This window comes from Chrysochloris asiatica, unplaced genomic scaffold, assembly GCF_000296735.1.
Source record: "Chrysochloris asiatica unplaced genomic scaffold, ChrAsi1.0 scaffold00312, whole genome shotgun sequence".
Taxonomy (NCBI): Eukaryota; Metazoa; Chordata; class Mammalia; order Afrosoricida; family Chrysochloridae; genus Chrysochloris; species Chrysochloris asiatica.
The window spans coordinates 2,786,152-2,799,868 of NW_006408830.1; positions in this window are offsets into that span (position 1 = coordinate 2,786,152).

Below are 13,717 nucleotides of genomic sequence, written 5' to 3' on the forward strand. Positions count from 1 at the left end.
AGTGGAGGCTCCGAAAGGCAGTGGGCTCCAAGGCAGAAACGGTGGACACTAGACTTTATTCCCTGGGGCGGAAGTGGATCTTAAGTGGACATGATTCAGTTTCTCCGTCTGCTGAGTGTTCCAGGAATCTTCCCCTTGGATCATGTGAGCCTTGGACTTCCCCAGCTGGGCATGTGGGACTTGGGGTGGGGTGTCTGTGTGCATGTGTGCACGCAGTCTTACCTGCTCAAGTTATCTTGGGATATAGGTGCAGACATCTGTTCAGCCTCTGAGTCTGCCCTTGTGAGCTTGTCTATGCTGTGGGCCCCAGATGCCCTGTGTATCTATGTTGTGTGTTTAACTGTGTCTGCTATATTCTATGTCTGTGTCCTCAGGGTTATCTGTCTGCTTGAGAGGCCCCAGTTTGTGGCAATGTGCACACCCCAGGCCCACGTGCATCTCTGCAATGTGTACCGGCCAGCTCCTGAGGGGTTGTGTGGGTGGGTGCAGATGGGGATGTGCACACTTGAATCGTATTGCCCATGGTCATGTTGTGTCTGCACTGTAGTTCTAATGGGAGTTGTGTGTCTAGTGTGTGATGTGTGTTTAGTAACATCTGAGTGTGGAGGCTCTGTATGTTGTCTCAGTGCACACACACACACACACACACACACCCCACTTCTTCCTTTTTCGGGAAGTTCCCACCCTCCTCCCCCACATTCCTGAAGGAGGAACTCAGGCAGCAGGAGGTTGGTGACATGCCATGTGACCACAACCTTTGTCCCTGTGCCCTCAGGGGCTGCCTGCAGTTTCTGAGGACAGGACACAGAGTTGGGGCCCCTGTCCTGAGGCCTGTTGGCCCTGCACCTCACCTACCTGCCTCTCTCTTCCGGAGGAGGATGCAGAGCTCTCACTCCCAGTTCGGGACGAGTCACGTCACTTGCGACCTCACTAGTTCCTCCAGTCTCTGCCAAGACGAAGAGGGGCCTCACTCATTCCAAGCCCAGGATACAGGCACACAGAGTTCGGGTGCCTAGCCCGGGTCCCCACACCCAGCCTGGGACAAACAGGAAGGAAGCGGGTCACGAGGGCAGGCGGAGACCCCTCCCCCGGGGGCGCAGTGCCGAGGGCGGCGGGGCTCGAGTCCGCACCCACACTGTCCCCCACCCGGCCGGCCTCACCTGCTGGCTGCTGGGCTGCGTGCCGCGCTGACCGCCCTCGCGGGAGTCGAGTTACCGAAATGCCGGACGGGCGTGGGACACTCGCGTCGGAGCTGCCGGGCTATAAGGAGGAGGCGGCCGACCCGCCCTGCCCGCAGGTCCAGGGGCAGGTCCAAGCGATCACCGGCGGGGGAGCCGGGGCCGCTCGGAACTCTGCTTCCTTGCTCCGCTGCCCGCCGTGCGGCCCAGTGCTTTGTCCCAGCCATCGGGCACCCCCACTCCTCCTGGACTCAGGGGTCTCATCTGTAAAATGGAGATAACGAGGCCAGACAGACGAATCGGGCAGGGGAATGCGGCTGGGAACTCGATTTCGACGCCCTTCCCACGCTAGCCGGGAGTCGCCACCTACCTTCGACACTTGGGGCGTCCACGGCTCCGGGTGTCGGAGCTCCCCCTAGGCCCCCGGAGGTTGGGTGGGTGTTGGGCTAGGCTCTCAGGAGGAAGTCAGCTTTCTTAAACCTCTGTTTCCTGGTGTTTAAAATAGGTGCGAGGGGAGAAGATCTAGATCTTCTTAACAGGAGAATTCCAAACAATACTCCCTCTTACGGACTTCTGGTGTGGTGCTCTAGGATAAGCACTGGGCTGCGAACCACAAAGTCCACGGTTCAAACCCACCAGCTTCTCTGAAACCCTGTACTGGGTCGCTGTACGGCACTTAACAATACTCCCTCTACCGGCACTTGAGAGTAGACGCAAAGCCAAAAAAAAAAAAGAAAAGAAAAATTAACTTTAAGTGGAGACACCTGGCAGATCTCTTAACCAACGGATTCAGGTCAACATCACTAGGGATAGGTCATGTTGATTTCCTGTGACCCTGTGATGAGGCACCTGACCTCTCTTCTCCCAATCCCTTGTTGTTATTAGGTGCCACGGAGTCGATTCTGACTCACAGCGACCCAATTATGTACCACAGAATGAAACACAGCCCTGTCCTGTGCCAATATCACAACCACTGCTGTGTGTGAAGCCATTGTCTCAGCCCCTGTGCCAATCCTGACCCCAGTGTGTTGTTGTTAAGTGCCATTGAGTCAATAAAGACCCTGTATAGGGTTTCTCAGGACCCGTTGGTGGGTTTGAACTACCGATCTTGTGATTCGCAGTCCAGTGCTGATCCTATAGCTCCACATCAGAAGTCCTCATGATGAGAAAAACACCAGATGCCTGACCAGCAGTCTTCCAAAGGAATCATAAAACGTGGGGAAGGAGTCAGATTGGAGTACATTAAAGGAGGTATGGAGTCATGGTGTGGAACTGTAGGATAAACACTAGGGTTCAAATCCTCCAGCTGCTTCTTGAAGACCTTATACATGGTAGCCATGAATTGGAACCTAACGACAACAAGGGAGTCCAGGAGGTAGGCACAGAGATTAAACACTCAGCTACTCATGCTCCTTGGGAGAAAGATGTAGCAGTCTGCTTTGTACAGAGGACAGCTTTGGAGCAATTCTAACCCTATGGGGGGGTCTCGATTTATAGAAATGGACTTTTGATGAGGTAAGGAAACAAGCAATGTCCTGGGTCGGAAAGAGGATGTTGGTAGAAAAATGGGTTAAATACTAATCCAATTTGGAGTTTTGTGAATAGTGAGGTATCACGGTTAATTTCTCAGATGTGACAAATGTACTGTGCACAGCCTAGAATCATCAAACATTCACAATCCAAAGGGTGGCATTTACCTAAGGACAATGTTCAGAAGAGTTGGGGAAGAAGGAAGAATGCCAACAGGAACCACAATGAGGAAGTGGGATAAATGATGTTATATCGTGGTAATTGGAACCATTGAGATGAAATACAGCGTATGATTTGCTGAATGTTAAACTGATTATCTCCTTTGCAAACCATCACTTAATCCACACTGGAAAGTTAAAACATACACACAAAAAGATGTTGTTGTTGTTGTTATGTGCTGTGGAGCTGGTTCCGACTCATAGCGACCCTGTACAGGGTTTCCAAGGCTGTAAATCTTTACGGGAGCAGAAAGCCTCATCTTTCATGGAACAGCTGGTATTTTCGAATTGCTGACCCTGAGGTTAGCAGCCCAATTTGCAACCACTACGCTATATGTAGTCCTGGTGTGGAACTGTGGGTTAATGCGCCAGACTGCAAAGCCGTTTGAACTGCAAGGTCAGTGGTTCAAGCTCACCAGCTGCTCCTCGAAAACCCTATACAGGGTCACTATCGGTCAGAATTAACTTGACGACATTTAACAACATCAACAACAACACTACATGTAAAGATGGGGGAGAGGTATACTAGAGCTCTCAGCAAGATTGTTGCACCTTTTGGTGGAAATCTAAAATTATTCCAAAATAAAAGTTTACTGACAACATGGATGCGATTCAAGAACTTAAAAATAAATGAATTCCACCAACATTAATTGAAGGCTCTGGAGGACACAGCTATGCACACAACACAGACACAAGTTTCTGTAACAGCGGGGCTGATGTGAAAGTAGAATTTACATTCTAGCTGTTAATTAATTACCTTTCCTGGTTTTTAGGGGGATAGGGGTGACTTAAGGGACACTCCCTTTTGCATGCTGTACTTTTGTATGTGGTTTGAATTTTCTCTTGAAAATCTCTTTTAGTTGTTTTACCAGTGGACTAAAAGCAGAATCACTCCTAACTTATTTGTATTAGAAATGTAAAGGCAAGGAACAAATTACACCTCAAATTCTGGGCAGTGGTTGTTTCTCTGGTTGTTATGTTATGTGCCATCGAGTTGGTTCCGACCCATAGCGACCCTGTATAGGGTTTCCGAGGGTGTAAATCTTTACGGGAGTAGAAAGCCTCATATTTCTCCCGCGGAGCGGCTGGTAGTTTCGAACTGCTGACCTTAAGGTTCGCAGCCCGATTCGTAACCACTACGCTACCAGAGCTCCATATTGTTTCTCTGGTGGGGGCAGGAATTAAACGCAAACCAAACCAGTTGCTTTCCAGTTGCCTCAGACTCCTGGTGACATACTCCTGGTAATGTCAGAGGAGAACTGTGTTCCATAGGGTTTTCAATGGCTGATTTTCTTAAATAGATCTTTAGGCCTTTCTTCCAAGGTACCTCTGAGTGGACTTGAACTGCCAATCTTTCAGTGAGCTGTCAAGCACGTGACTATTTATATCACTCACAATGGAATTGAGATTACGGGACAATGGAGAGTGGGCTTCAATTTTATTCCTTTCTTTCTCAACAAAAAAGAGGGTGGGGCAGAAATGTATCTGAAGCATTTGCTTCTTCATGTGGTGGGTGTAGGAATGCATTTGGACTATCCTCTGTGCTTTTCTGTATTTTTTAAATTAAAAACATTACAGACTGCATCTTCGTGGTGGCCTCCCTGGTTCTGAGTTTGCTACCTTTTCTCCATACATCCACTGGAACCCTCACCTGCCGAGTGTGCATACAGGTGGATCAAGCTTTAGCCCATCGCCTCCCTCTCCTCCACACTTCCCCTGACTCCCAACAACAGTGTAGATTGCCTGAGTTCCTGAGCTCCTCCCTCTGCTCTTCTCTTGTTCCTTCCACTGGCCCCAAAGCCCCCACTGGCCTTTTCACCCTTCCTGGAAAACCCAGGTACCTCTGACCCCAGGGCCTTGGCACTTGCTGTTCCTCCTGCCTGTAATGCTCTACCCCTCTCCAGATCCCTGCAAGTCTCCCTTTCCCCATTGCATGGAAGTCGCTTCAACTTATCTGAAATGCACTACCAGTCCCATCCCTGTCTAGTGTTTATCAGACTGCAGGTTTCTCCGCAGCGCTTATCACTGCTGAACAAACAAACTACAAACTTATTTATCTTGTTTTCTGTCTCTCATCAGAAAGAACTCCGTGGAGAGGTGAACTTTCTCTCTCTTGTTCCTTGTTGCTTACTTGGCTATCTAGAATCAGGAGTACACAGAAGTGGTGGCTCAGTAATTAGTTGTGGAGCGATAGAATAAAGGTGTGGCACTGTGGCTTAATGCGTTGGACTGCAAAGTCGGTTTGAACTTCAAGGTTGGTGGTTCAAGCTCACCAGCCGCTCATCGGAAACCCTATACAGGGAACTGACTCAATTACACTTAACAACCACAACGACAATTCAGGACACTCCATTCTCTCGATCTTTCATCTAGTCTGAGGGTGCAGACTCCCCACTGGCTTCACTTCTTGATTGTATTCAGCCCATTTCATAACAGATGGATTCAATTCTATGAGTTATTGAAGTTTTTGATAATCTGCCTGGGACAAAAGTCTTGAACCTATAAAATTTATGCTTTCTGTATACTTTTGTTGTTGTTGAGAATATACACAGCAGAACATACAGTAACTCAACCATTTTTACGTGTGCAACTTGGGAGTCCTGGTGTGGCAATTTACCCATTTTTACACGTACAGCTTAGCTACGATCCTATTCTTCAAGCTGTGTAACGGTCCTCAGCCTCCTTTTTCAAGTTGTTTCTCCCTCATGCCCATGAATTCACTGCCCCCTAATTTTCCCTATCTTATCTTTCAAGCACAGTGGCACTGAGGATAAGCATCAGACTGCAAACCCCAGGGTAGGCAGTTCGAGCCCACCAGCTTATCTGTGGAAAGCTTTCTGCTCCTGCAAAGATTTATAGCCTCACAAACTCTATTCAGGGTCTGAGTGGGAACCGACTTGAAGGCACACAACAACCTCAGCAGGGGATAATTTTGGTTTAAGGTTTAAAGATGATCTCAGGGCAATAGTTTTAGGGATTCATCTAGTTTCTATGGCTCCAGAAAAGCTAGGTCCCATGAGAATCCCAGTTAGATTCTGCATCTGTCTTACATTTTGGTCACAATTCTCAAGTCACACAGTTGTGGTTGTCAGGTGCCGTCAAGTCAGTTCTGACCCAGAGCGACCCTGTGTGCAATAGAATATAACACTGCCTGGTCCTGTGCCATCCTCACAATTACTGCTATACTTGAGCCTGTTGTTGCTGTCACTCTGCCAAGTCACACTAAGGACATTTATTCCTACCTCAGGACCTTTGCACTTGCTGTTTCCTCCCCTTCTATCTTCACACCAAAGTCCTGATGTGGCACTCTAGGATAAGAATTGGGCTGCTAACCACAAGGTCAGCAGTGCAAACCCAGTAGATTCTCCTTGGAAACCCTATAAGTGGCTCGAGGACACTTAACAACATCTTAATATCATTGAGTGCTTAATTTAAATGCCATCTCCTGGGACCACACTGACATCCTGTCTCAATTAGCCCTCTGCCCACTCCTCAGATTCTACTGTGGTCCAAACGCTTCCCACCCCACCAGCCTGACTAGGAGTTTCCATACAAGAGGATCTGCATGAGCAACTAAAGTATGCAGTGGGTGTGGGTGGGGGCAGGGCATTAAACTTCACATCAAACACAAATTAGCCGATGAGTGGAAGTGGGCATCAGATTGTCCCTGTGGTGTGAAAAGCTTTTGAGGTGGTAGGATGGCAGATAGTGTCCGGCGACTGGAACCAGGGCCTATAGATAGAGAACCACAGGGACAAGAACCTAGAACTAAAGAGTTAAAAGACTTGATCCAGAGGTAGTCAGGTTTAAAGGATGTGGTCTGAACTGTGTTTTTAGAAGAACAGTCTAGGAAAAAAAGAAGACAAAGATCTGTCTGTATTTAGATCTAGATAGAGAGAAAAAGGAAGACAACCCTCAATGACATGAATGGACACAATCAAAGCAGTGTCGTTATGAAGATGGCTCAGGACCAGACAACGACAACAGTCACCATAAATTGGAGCTGATGGCATGGCAACGGACAGTAACTATGTCTGTCTCTATCTACAGCTACATCTCTCCATATCATCTGGATACTGGTTGATACAAATTGAGAGAAAATCTGGTGTGATCAGAAACCAAATTAAGAGTAGAGCCCTGGTGTGGCACTCTTGGATAAGCACTATACTGCTAACTGCAAGGTTGGTGGTTCAAACCCAACAGCTGCTCCTTGGAAACCCTATACAGGAACACTATGAGTCGGACCCACCACTTGTCCCTCAGTTTGTTGTACTGTGGTGGCTTGCATGGTGCTCTGATGCTGGAAGCCATACCACTTGGTATTTTAAATACCAGCAGGGTACACCCAAGGTGGACTGGTTTCAGGTGATTTTTCGGAAAAAGACAGACTAGGAAGAATGAGAGGTGGATTACTTCTGAATATTTAGTCACTGAAAACCTTATGAAATAACAGTGGAACACTGTCAGCACCAGAATACTGAATATAAACATGAGGAAGAGCACCAGAATATTGTCTGATATAGTGCCTGAAAATGAGTCCCTCAGGTTGGAAGACACTCAGAATATAATTGGGAAGATGCTGCCTCTTCAAAGTACACTTGACTGTGATGATGCAAATGGAGAAAGCTTTTGGGATCTTCATTTCTGATGGGGCACAAATCAAAATTAAAAGAGAAACAGCTGCAAACATCTATAGGTAATCAGAACATGGAATGTAGGAAGTATGACTCTAGGAAAATTGGAAGATGTCAAAAATAAAATGGAATGCATAAAGATCGATATCCTAGGCATTGGTGAACTGAAGTAGACTGGTATCGGCCATTTTGAATCTGACAATCAGATGGTTTATAATGCTGGGAATGATAAATTGAAGAGGAATGGCCTCATATTCCTCACCAAAAAGAACATTTTAAGATCTATCTTGAAGTATAGTGCTGTCTGTGATAGAATAATATCCATGTGCCTACAAGGAAGACCAGTTAATACTACTACTATTCAAATTTACGCACCAACCACTAAAGCCAGTGATGATGACATTTAAGAATTCTACCAATTTCTTCATACTGAAATTGATCAAACGTGCAGTCAAGATGTACTATGGAATCCATTTTGGTCTTTTCCTTCTTTCTTATATTCTTAATGACCTCTTACTGATTGGAATGCAAAGGTTGGAAACAAAGAGGGAGGATCTGTAGTTAGAAAATAATGCCTTGGTGATAGAAATGATGCAAGACCATTGACTTATTCATTGCAAATACCTTTTTAAAACAACATCAAAGATGACTATACACATGGATCTCACCAGACGGAATACACAGAAATCAAATTGATTATGTCTGTTCAATGAGATGATGGAAAAGCTCGATATCGTCAACTAAAACAAGGCCAGGGGCAGGCTGTGGAAGAGACCATCAATTAATTCCACATATGCAACCTCAGGCTGAAGCTAAAGAAAATTAAAACAAGTCCACAAGAGCCAAAATATTACCTTGAATACATCCCACCTGAATTTAGAGATCATCTGAAGAACAGATTTGATGCATTAGACGCTAAAGACCGAAAACCAGAACAGTTGTGAGATGACATCAAGAACATCATACAGGAAGAAAGCAAAAAGTCATTAAGAAGACAAGAAAGAAGGAAAAGACCAAAATGGATGTCAGAATAGACTCTGAAAGTTGCTGCCCAGCATAGAGACGCTAAAGCAAAAATGGAAGAAATGAACAGGTAAAAGAGCGGAACAGAAAATTTCATAGGTAGCTCAAGATAACAAAGTCAAATATTGCAATGAAATGTGCAAAGATTTAGGGTTAGAAAACCAAAAGGTAAGAACATACTCAGCATTTCTCAACTGAAAGAACTGAAGAAAAAATTTGAGCCTCGACTTGAAAAATTGAAGGATTCTATGGGCAAAATATTGAATAATACAGACAGCATCAAAAAAAGATGAAAGGAATAGTCACTGTACCAAAACGAAACGGATGATGTTCAACCATTTCAACAGAGCATATGATCAAGAGCCAATGGTACTAAAGGAAAAAGTTCAAGGTATACTGAAAGCATTGGCAAAGAACAAGGCACTGGGAATTGACAGAATACAAATTGAAGTATTTCAACAAACTGATACAACACTGGAGACACTCACTAATCTATGTCAAGAAATTTGGAAGACAGCTACACGGTCAACTGATTGGAAGAGATCCATATTTGTATCTATTTCAGATAAAGGTGACCCAACAGAATGTGGAAACCATTAGAGAATATCATTAATATTACATGAAAGTAAAATTTTACTAAAAATAATTTTAAAATGTTGCAACAATACATTGGCTGGGAACTGCCAGAGGTTCAAGCCGAATTCAGATGAGGATGTGGAATGAGGGATATCACTGTTGATGTTTGATGGACCTTAGCTGAAAACAGAGAAGACCAGAAAGATGTTTACCTGTGCTTTATTGATTAATGCAAAGGCCTTCATCTGTGTGGATCTTGACAAGCTATTGACAACATTGCAGTGAATGAATATTCAGTAACACTTAACTGTACTCATGAGGAATCTGTACATAGATCAAGAGGCAGTCGTTGTAACAAAACAAGGAGACACTGTATGGTTTAAAATTAGGAAAGATATGCTCCAGAGTTTGAGTCTTACACCATACATACTCAATTTGTGGAAGTCTTTGGAGAAGTTTGATTATATGAAGCAGTATGTGGCATCACGATCAGAAGAAGACTCATTGACAACAACATATGATATGCAGATGATACAACCTTGCTTGCTGTAAGCAAGGAGGATTTAAAATACTGATGAAAATCAAAGACCACAGTTTTCAGTATGGGTTGGAACTCAATGTAAATAAAGCAAAAATCATCACAACTGGACCAATAAATAAAATAATGATAAATGGAGAAAAGATTGAAGTCGTGAAAAACTCCATTATGCTTGGATCCACTATCAACACTCATGGAAGCAGCAATCAATAAATCAAATGACACATTAAACTAGGCAAATCTTCTCCACAAGACCTCTTTAAAGTGCTCAAGAGCAAAGATGTCAGTTTGAGCACTAAGGTGCACCTGACCCAAGCCATGGAATTTTCAATAGCTTCATTGTTGTTGTTGTTGTTGTTGTTAGGTGCCATTGAGTTGGTACCAACTCATAGTTGAACAAAACACTGCCCAATCCTGGGCCAACCTCACTGTTGTTGCCACGCTTGAGCCCATTGTTGTGCCACTTTGCCAATCCATCTCGCTGGGGGTCTTCCTCTTCTTCTTTTTTTTTAAGGTTTTTATTGTGGATGAGTAAAAGTTTATAGGGCAGATCATCAGTTTTACATTCAAGAAATCATACACCTTGTTTAATTACAATGACTATAATCCCCTCCATATACCATCAGTTAACAGTATTTCTCTCTATTCACTTTAGCATTTATATATATATTAAAAAAAAAAAAGTACTCAGGCATATATAATAATTTACATCTCTAAAGGATGTAAATGTAAATGACTTCTGCAAGTCATCCTCCTGGCCACCAGTTCTTAGTCCCTCTCTTCCCATGAATCTAGAGTCCTCAACCCTAACCATGACCCCATCTCTGCCTCCATCTATGGTGTCGCTGCTTCTCTGGATTAAGGTCCCGCATTCTGCTTGTGCTCTTCTCCCTTGATAGTCCTAGGGTCCTCTGTTTTTGGACTGTAAAATTAACCACTCCCCTGTTTTTGGTACAAAACATCTACCTTTACAATTGTGACAGTTGCAATTAGTCATGATGACAATTAATCACTATTGAATCATACAAATCTTATCCCCATCTCTTTTCACCAGATCCATCTAGACAAGATGAAAACTATTCAATGGGGACTCTTTCTCCCCACTACTCTTAAATTCAGTGGGGACTTTTTCTCCCCGACCCCACACTCTTAAACTATACTCCATCTTGAAACCTTGTAAGCCAGTCACTTCATGCCTTTATTGCCCCCTCATTTTAGGTAGTCAATGTCTAAGTTGCCCATCCCTATCTACCCTGTGTACAGAGGGGATAGCATTGATACTTGATGTGAGGACTCCTTCCCTCTCTGTTGGTATTTATAGTTACTACCTCCATGAGTAAAGGTCAGGTTCATCAAATTGTAGCAATTTATCCTTGTTTCTTTTATAAGAAAAAATTTTTTTTTTTTTTTTTTTTGTAATCTTCCTCTAGTCAAGTTCTGATTATCAAGCCATCGAGGCTAGGTCAAGTGGGTACTGTCTGCAAGTTTGGGTGTTCTTGTGCATCTCTCCTTATTTCATATCAGCAGAATGTTTCACTCTCAGCTCCAGACCTCTGTGGCTATGTCCTTGTCCATGGGCTCAAGTGTCCCCAGGTTTCACCACACTTTGGACTAACCAGCCCTTCCTCTTCTCTCTCTCATCTCCAGGTGAATGGGAATCAATGCACTGTGGTTGAACTCAGCCCATTTCTTCATTGCTGCCTTTCCCCCTCTTCCACTCACCAGTAAACCAATGTGGTCTCCAGCAAGCTTACATGCCTGTTCATGTGTTCCCTTTGAGTTTCAGTCTTAGAGGACAGTTTGTCCTGAAGGTACTTGATTGCTTGCCTTAATGGCTTCCTGGCCAACAGCTTGCTTATTCTTGTAGTAGCCAGTCATGCTGATATTTTTGTTTTGGATTTTTTTCCTGATGATCTTTCTTTGAAGATGTATCTTTTGTTACTCTAGATGTTCCAGGCTGGTCTGTTTGTCCTTGCTAGTGTGAATGTCCCACCTCAGAAGGTTCTGGATAGGACTCAGGATTCCACCTAAAGTTCTATACTTTTCAAAGGCTTTGCAAGAGGCCTATTTCACTGGGCAAATTCTAGAACCCCTTTTAGGTATTCCAATCAGTTATAGGCTGAAGACAGGCTTACAAGTTTTCTCTATTCATGTTTTCCAACATTTCTTTCTATCCCATTCAAGTGTCTATTTTATAATAGTAGGCAAGGGAAACCAATATTCTTAAGACAGTCAAAAATTTTAGTATTATTTCCCCTTTTCAAACTATGCCTAGATCCCTGTATCCCAGAGCCCTGTTGTTCCAAGGTTGAGCATGCTTCACTATTTACCACTGTCCCACTTAGGCCATGCAAACCTGTCTCAGTGTTCCCCAATTTATCTTGTTTTTCCATCTCCTCCCCCTTCCCCAACACCCTAACTAAACCCGCCATCCCAACCCCACTATTGTGGTTACCTTATATTCCATTAACTCTTCCCTCCATTTAAGACAGTCTATTTTTTCAATAACCTTATATGCATGTGAAAGCTGGATAGTAAATAAGGAAGACCGTAGAAAAATTGATACCTTTGAGTTATGGTGTTGAAGGAGAATATTGAAAGTGAAAAGGGAAGCCCACTTCCTGAACACATCTACCTGGAGGCAATCAGAAAGCATAAAAAGATATTAAAATACACACCCATCTAAGTATTTAGGCCACAGATAACTCCTGAATATGCCCCTCCCCCCAAAAAACCAGAAGCAGATGACCATATCTGCACATGTCCAGAAACGAGATAAAGTGACTGAGGCAGATGAGCTGGAAGTAGACTTACACTCCATACTGGAAGATGGGCAGGCTTTGGAAATGCCTGAGAAGGAATTCAGAAAAATGATTATTATATGTATCAAAACACTATACAATGGAGTTGACAAAAATAAGGAAGAAGACAGGAAAGCATTACAGGAACAATCAAATAAGATAGATACAGCATAGGAAACAATTAAAAACCTACAGAAAGAGGTCCAAATGATTAATAATAGAATTCAGATATGGACAATACACTGAAAGGGCAAAGGAGTAGAATTGAAGAGATAGAAGCCAGAACTAGTGAGCTAGAAGATAGAAGAGCAAGCACATAAAAGGATAAAAAAAAATCTGAACAAGGCCTAAGATTTATGTTGGACAACATGAAGAGGAATAACTTAAGAATTATCGGCATTCTGGAACAGGAAGAATCACACAAGTCCACAGAGGAGATAGTTGAAGTGTTTCTGGGAGAAAACTTCCTAACATCCTGAAAAGTGAAAAGATAAGCATTCAAGAAGCTCAATGAACCCCAGGAAGGATACACCCTAAAAGACAATCACCAAGATATTTAATAATCAACCTCTCCAAAATCAAAGATAAGGACAGAATTCTGAAAGCAGCTAGGGAAAAGAGAAGTGTAACATACAAAGGAAAAGCTGTCAATCAAATATGACAGTGTAATCAAAACATTCCAGTATAAACAGAAGCTAAGGGCTTATGCCAAAGCCAACCCTGCTATGAAAAACATCCTAAAGGAAGTTCTGTGAACTAAGAACCAACAAGAACAGACAAAAACCAAAGAATGATGTACCTGGCAGCATCTCCCTGAACTCAATCAACAAATGGAAGAGTCAGGAACAGAATAAAATTATAAGAACAGAGGATCTGGGCAGTAAGTCTATGATCAAAACAATTACAATGTGAAAGAAGGTAAACTGAGGAACAGAGATCCAGGTGATGAGAAGGTCAGGTAGATTACATGATAAAACATTGTTGTTGTTGTTGTTAGGTGCCATCGAGTCGGCACTGAGTCATAGCGACCCTAAGCACAGCAGAACGAAACACTGTCCGATCCTGGGCCAACCTCACCATTGTTGCCACTCTTGAGTCCATTGATGCTGCTGCTTAGCCAATCCTTCTCACTGCGGATCTTCCTATTTTTTCTCTGACCCTCCACCTTACCAAACATGATATCCTTCTCCAGCAACTGGTCCCTCCTGACAATATGTCC